Raw genomic sequence first — 7849 nt, 5'->3', positions numbered from 1 at the left:
TAACAGCTCCTTTGGGTCATTAAGAAAAGAAAGGATCCCTGAAGAGCAGTGACCAACCATTACATCTAAGGGATTGGGAGAGAGAAGCATAAAGCCAGCTACAGCTGCAGTATGCCAGGCAGGATTTCCCTTACACCAGGAAATTCCCAGTGACCTTTTAAAGCTGACTTTCTGGCCCCTTTGTGCCACCACAGTGATACACAGGGGTCAGAGCTGAGGCCAGAATGTAGTCCATTCTGTCCAAAATTATACTGTAAACTCTTCATGGTAAGGATCATATCTTTATATTCATTTTGTAAAGCACCAAGCACACTTTTGGACACAGTATATGTTAGCAATAGTAATAAAAATAAGTAGTAGTAATCTAATTGAAAATGTGTATTTTACAATTATGGTACCAAATTTTACCCTCACTTACATCTATGCAACTCCACAGTTTGCATGGATGGAATTGAGATTAGAATTTAATCCAGTATATGTGTAATACCGACAGACACGGGTCGTTGGTGGGTGGGATTGAACCTGGGGCCTCTGGAGCTTAGTGCATAAGCCTCTACCACATGAGCTAAAAGCCAGCTGCCTCTTCGCTAAGGCTGTAGAGCAGGCTCATTAATCTCTCTCTCTAAGTGGTCTCAGTGCCACTAAATGGGTCAGAACACCACACCCTGGAGGTGTGTGGGTTACATATGCACACTTGGCACTCTTAGACTCTCAGAAAAGAGATGACTAAGGGATGATCTGATAGAGGTCTATAAAATCATGAATGGTGTGAAGAAAGTGAATAAGGAAGTGTTATCTACCCGTCACATAACCCAAGAACCAGAGGTCACCCCATTAAATTAATAGGCAGCTGGTTTTAAACAAACATAAGGGGATGTTGTGAAATTCAAAAGTATAACTGACTTAAAAAGGGAATTAGATAAGTTCATGGAGGAATGGTCCATCAATAGTTATCAGTCAAGATGGTCAGGGATGCAACCCCATGCTATAAAACTCTGACTGCCAGAAGCTGGCACTGGGGACAACACCAGAAGGAACTGAGGTGACTGGGGCTAGATGGTCTTTCTGTAACCACAGCTCTGGAAGTTCAATGCTGAGAGGATGCTCGTGGCCCCACTGGGCAGTGCCTTCCGGAAGGTTTCCAAAGTCCAGTAGTATTGTGATGGGGACACTTCCTACACATGGATCAATCAATAATTGCCCTCTTCTGTTCATTCCCTCTGGAGTATCTGGCACTGGCCATTGTCAGAAGACAGGATAGTTGGCTAGGTGGATTACTGATCTGATCCTGTATGGCCGTTCTTAACAAAAAACTTTGTTGCCCATATGAACTTTGTGATTTAAAATTGTAGAAGAAATCTTGGATAATTTTCAACTGTAGTTAAAAGGAAAATAATTACTTTCGCATTGATATAAAGGAAAAGCAATATCTTAGTCAGACCATAGCCCAGCATGATGAGCTCTGATGTCTCCCAAGGCCCAGCAATTGTTAACATCCTTTAGCTTTTATGTGAGTCTTATAAAATATTAAAGTCTACTTTGGGGTTGCTTCTGCTTAAGTAATCAATATTCCTTATTCCCTATTGTTAGTCTCCGCTTTCTTGAAGTTTTTAATCATCCTAGCTTGTACTCTAAGAGGCATGGTATGGATTTTATCACTCTCAGTACTTTATAATTGTCTTGACACAGAATTAAAACAAACAAGCATATCTTTTATTATATTTTTTCTAGTCGCCTTTTTCTTGTCTTATTATTGTCTATTTTGTTTTCCTTCTTATTCCTTCACATCAACTTTCTCCTACTTTCCAATTAGATTTGCCTAAATGAGAAGATGATTAACTACTGTGATAGTTAAAAAATCACTACAGTGAGAACTGTTCATGACTTTCCACAAATATTAATTTTTGGACTGTCAGTTTATATAGAATATATATTAAACTCTCATATGGATCCATATAACACCCATCAACTTCAGTGGAAGTTGTGCACTTGTATCAAAGGCCTGCATTTGACTTAGTACTTATAAAATATGCATCTCCAAAAAAGTCTAATTTCTAACATCTCCTGGGTGGGGTAAGTGGATGTATAATATTTTTGACAGCAAGTAATATTTTTATTTTGTCTGGACATGATTTAGACCAGCAGTTCTCAAACTGTGGTAATTTTAATGGGGTCGCCAGGGCTGGCTTAGACTTGCTGGGGCCAGGGATGAAGCCCAAGCCCAAGCCCCACCTCCCGGGGTCAAAGCTGAAGCCTGAGGATTTCAGCCCTGGGCAGCGGGGCTCAGGTTACATAGAAGAAGATGCAAAAGCCAGTGGGCGCTAGGACGCAGCCTTGCTTCATACCAGTATCAATACTAAACTAGGATGATATTTCATTTTCATACTGGATGGTTGCCTTCATTTCCTTGTGGAACTTCTTGAATAGCGAGAGAACCTTTTGTGGACGGCCAATTTTCAACTGGATCTTACAGATGCCATTCCTGCTAACCGTGGTTAAGGCCTTTTGTAGGTCAATGAATGCTACATAGAGAGGTGCATGTGGTTCATGGCTTTCTTGAATTAGGTCACAGAAACAAGTGGCAAGGGCTTGTATCCATGGTCATGTATTTAGGCATCCAATTGCATTTTTTTCAACATAATTAGATGCCTACTTGAGCAACTAAATTTAGTCGATTTATTAGATGGTGTGTATAATTATGATTTATGGGAAAGCACTGTGTGCAGTGCTTGCTTTCCATTTGCTACTAATACAATTACTAAAGGACATATTCAATTTGGAAATAATTTAAAATATTTTCATGGTAAGATTTTTTTTATTAAAAAGCAATTAAGCATACATAAAACCATCATGGTCAATATACAAAAGAGAACAAAGAACTAAAGTAGTATAAACTTGAAAAATCATGCAAGATTATATAAAATAAGGTAAAATCATGCCTAATAAACACATTAACCGTATCCAGTCAAATGTGCATATTCAAATAGAGAACAAAAAACAAATGCAAAATCTATTTCACAGTCCAAGTCAATATGAAAAGGGTCCTGTCATTAGCTGCCAACTGGTTTTGGCCGGTGTTAAAATGGCTCAGGACAACAGTTTAAATTGTGTGAGTAAAATAGTTTGCTAAGAAGTGAATATAAAGTAAACAGAGGTTAATAGCTTGAAATCTTACGGCAACAAAAAGTCAAGAACTTCAGCATATGAGTCTCTTCAGGATTCTTTCTTCAGGCTGCCTTGCTTCCCATAGGTTGCTGAATTAGGGAGCCATCGTAGCAGCATAAGTGATGGTTGTCCTCTTGGATGATACACCAGTGATTGAACTGGGGACCTTCAGAACTAAAAACCATGAACTGCTATAACTTGAGCTAAAGCACCCTAACTAGGAGCACTAACAACACATATCTTCTGCAGTTAGGCACAGAAGGGGTGAGTCACACATTCACCAATGAGTTACACATGCACTCTTTTCCTTATGGCCCAGTCCTAGACGTGTTGAGTCTATCTGAGAGGTTCTGAGCACCCTCAACACCCACTGACTTTAACAGAAGTTGAGGAGACTCGGTACCTCTCAGAAGATCTCAGTATCAATGGAACTGGATCTCAGCCTCAACTGACCTGCTGGGTCCTTGATCCAGAAAAACCCTAAGCTTATCTCCCATTGAAATTTGTGCAAATGGAGGATGCTCAGTACCATGCAGGAGCACTATTCAGGATCAAGACCTAGATGCAGCCAGTAGAGGGTGAAATGGTCACAATTATTTATGAACAAGTCCAACAACGATACTCTATCCAATTGAGGGCAGTGTCTGGGTGAAAAGATTAATGTAGCTTATCATAGCATTTGCTATGTCAGATGCTGGAGAAGCAGTTTCCATTCTAACCCCCACTTTTTCAGTTGCTCAAACAAATTCCTTTTGAGTTGAAATTATGGTCTCAACCCAAAAGAGTTTTTTTTTAATTTGTTCAACTTATCATCTGTTTCTAGATGTGAAAAATATACACATTTTCCATGGTCTGATTAATATTTGGGCTTGCACGTCTCAATAATGGCTAAAAATAGAAACTTCAAAGTTCACTAGATTTAAAATCTGTCTTAAGGAATGAAAAACAATGGAAGATTAAAGGCAAATAGCACCATATCTCTAAAGTTCTGAAAGTTTGAGAATGGAATGGTCTCTCATGCATGATAGAACAATTTCTGTTTGGTTTTTCACAGAACCCTGAAGCTGAAGTGGTTAAGGACTCTGGTGCTCACTGAACCGCTTTAGCTTCCAGGCACCTTTAGCTGGTTAAGACCTCTTGAATTAAGACTGTCTGGATTAAAGATGTCTTAGTAAATGCCTAGGATGCCTCATATAAGGGCACACTGTTAAAGTGATTAAGCAGCTGTCAGTTGGCTCTAACGATATTGAACAGCACTGAGGTGCTTCTAAAGAATCCATGCTGAGGCACAGTTAACAGAATTTTTTCCCCTTTTTTCCTCCATTATTGTCTTACTTTCTAACATTTATATATTCCTTCTCTTTCACTCTTTTTTTTCTTATTAAAACAAATAGGGATATAATTTAATTGCTACATATATATGTTAATGTAAAATTATCATAGCACATTTAAATGGAATCCATTTAGGAAGTTAAACTACTCTCAGCAACAGTGCTTCACCACATTGCACATACTGTATATGTTTAAATTTACATTTAGGCCAATATTAAGCAAAGCAATTAACCAATTCTTAACTTCAAGCTATAGTTAAGTTCATTCCTATTCAGCAAAGCACCCACTTAAGAACTTCGGTAAACCAGGACCTTATGTATACCATTTTCTGGGGGGGGGATTATGTGCTTTGGGAGAACTTTTCCGTGACTGATCTAATTAGAGGGTTATTTTGTTTTGTTTCAAGTTAGAGCAAAATGTATATAGTCATTTATGAAATATTGAATACTGAATTAATTATACTTGTCCAGCATTTTAATATCCAACATTGTATCACATGTAGAGCTGGCTGGAGAATGACAATGCCATTATGTAAAGGATTGTGAAATTTCTGAATTTGACTTCATTTTGACTCAGAATAAACCCCCAACATTTAAAATCCTCCGCAAAGGAAATTTTTGAAAAAAAAATTATTTTGGATCAGTTACAACTTCTTTATTTTTAAAATTTTATCTTATATATATAATATAATCCAAATTTTTAAAAGTAATTTCAAAACAAAAAATGTCAAAATGGGACATTTCTACATTGCTGGGAGTTTTTTCATGTTTCTTCTCCTAAAAGATTTTTGGCAAAATTGACATGATTTTGCAAAGCATTTTGATTTTGATGGCACTGTATTTACTGACAGAAAATGGCTCTATCAACATTTTTTGAAAGAGCACTAACATGGTATAAATCAACAATAAATTTTACCCCAAATCTCTTATTTCTATGTGTGCATTTCATTTCTAATGAAGACAAAAGCTGTTAGTCTAGGCTATTTGTGCATAAAGACAGAATAATTAGGCTCTGAGAGATATCTGGAAGATATTTAGACACCTAAAGATAAGCACCTAATGGGATTTTCAAAAGTGCCAAGCAGGTCAGGAACCTAACTGCTATTGAAATCAATGAGATTTAGGTGCCTAACCTGCTTATTCACCTAGTGGCATTTCAGAAGTGCATATCTGCATCTTCAGATATACCTAAATAGCTTTGAAAAGCTGTGCTAAACACATACCTAATTTTACCTGTGTGAGGAGTCCCATTGAAGTCATTGGACTGCTTGTGTGCTTAAATTAGGCATGTCTAAGTACTTTTGCTGAATTAGGGCTTAAGGACCCAATCCTGCAAGATGCTGAATACATCTCCTCCTACTGACTTCAGTGGGAGGTAAGGGTGTTAAGCACCCAGCAGGCTCAAGCTCCAAAAGCCTAAGGGTGATCTGGAAAGGAAATAAACAGGGTTGGTGCCATGTTTTGTTTCTTTAGGATGTATATGGAAGGTCTTAAAAGTTTGGGGTTTCTTAAAATATGTTTCAGTTTGATTTTTATATTGTAAATTCAGGACCAGTCTAGGCTGGAAGATTCAATAAGGACTAGAGAACAGTGAATGGGTGACATCGCAAATGCCAAGGGAGTGAAAGTTGAGCAGGGAAGGGATTTTTGGTAAGATTGTTAATTTTTTTTTGTTTTGTTTTCATTAATACCTATGTAACCTGTGTGGCAATTAACAGTTTGAATATATATCAGTTTAAGTGGTAGAGTTTGACTAATCATCCCAGACATCTCCCAGAGGGCCTTCAGCTAAACCAGGAAGACCAGATTTCGTGCCCCATATATTTCTAAAGGAAATAACCCAGTAGTAAAATAATGTAAAAGGAGGACCACCGAAAATGTTCCCAGACATTGAAATATACCATAAAGAAGCAAATTAGGGCACAATTTTAAAAAAAAGTACAGGGCACCATTATGTAGCTCTTATTAAAATAGTTCTGTTAATTTGTGCACACAAATTGCACTTGACTAAGATCTTTCAATGCTTTCTTTGAAGATATAGCCCTTAAGGTGCATGCCTGAGATTTTTATCTATTGTCTTCTGCCACCTGAATGCACTTGCTAAATTTCACATTCCATGAGCATGTGTCATACTAATGACTGTTCCACTGTTATATATAAGCATGTTAAAGATTAAACACCCCCAGTAATACCATTTTGATTTTAATTAGTTTGTATGTACTCATGCTGTATTTATTCCTGGGTTTGTAGTGAAAGCAAGGATTCATTGCTTCTAAAGTTTTTTTTATTATTACATTATCCTAATCCCAGGATGTGTGTCAATGGTAAGACATTAACTCAAAGGGAAATGGTCCAAAAGAGATTTATTTTTTGCAGTAGCTTCAGTAATAAATATACACACACAAACTACTTTATCAGTGAAGACAACACAAACCACTGTCACTAGTCAGACAGTTTAGGTTTAAGTACAAAGAGCAATACAGTACCATCTTCAGAGCTACGTATAGGGTGACCAGATGTCCCGATATTTGGGGCTGTCTTATATAGGGGCCTATTACCTCCCACCCCCGTCCCGATTTTTCACACTTCCTGTCTGGTCACTTTAGCAAGGGAACACAGCTGAATGTAGAATAGGTATTATGACAAAGACAGATGCAAACAAATATCTAGTTATTGTTCACTTCTACAGAGGGCTATTGGGAAGCAAGATAAGATTAACTGAATCATTTGCAAAGTTGACAAGAGGATGCTACTGCTAAGCTAATTAGCCAACTATCGTACTGCAACGAGAGGATAATTAGTGAGTGTATTAATTTAGAAAAAGACTTCTCATTTTAAACAAAAGAGTAGATGCTGCCTTGTACTTCTGGCAAACAATTTTCAGTCTTTAATTCAATCTTCCCTACCCTCTGCTCCTGAAACTTCTCTTTAAGGGGAGCATGATCCAAAGTCCATTGAAGTTAATGGAAAGATCCTTATTGATCAGGTTCCAAAAGTTTATGTTGACTTCAGTGATGGTTGATGCTAACAGAACATACATCTTATTTAGCAGGGCCAGTCGTAGGTGTATTGGTTTATTCAAAGAGCATAAAAACTAATCCTATGTGAAATTCCATGCTAACTGGCCACCTACCTTTACAGAAAAACTGAGAATTTTTGCTTGCTTTTAAATCCATTTTAGAATACAGCCCTAACAATGTAGTTGCTACCAGGTTCCTCCATAATCACATGACAAGCCATGGACTGGCACAGTGCCCCGTCCACAGAGTCAGTCCCCCAACTTAATCTCTCAGTCTTCCCTAGGTCCCTTACTGTTTCTCTTTCCTTTTCTCTTGGTAAGGCAGAAAACTTTT

This window comes from Lepidochelys kempii, chromosome 1 (assembly GCF_965140265.1).
Source record: "Lepidochelys kempii isolate rLepKem1 chromosome 1, rLepKem1.hap2, whole genome shotgun sequence".
Taxonomy (NCBI): Eukaryota; Metazoa; Chordata; order Testudines; family Cheloniidae; genus Lepidochelys; species Lepidochelys kempii.
Note: the sequence above shows the minus strand (reverse complement) of the source record.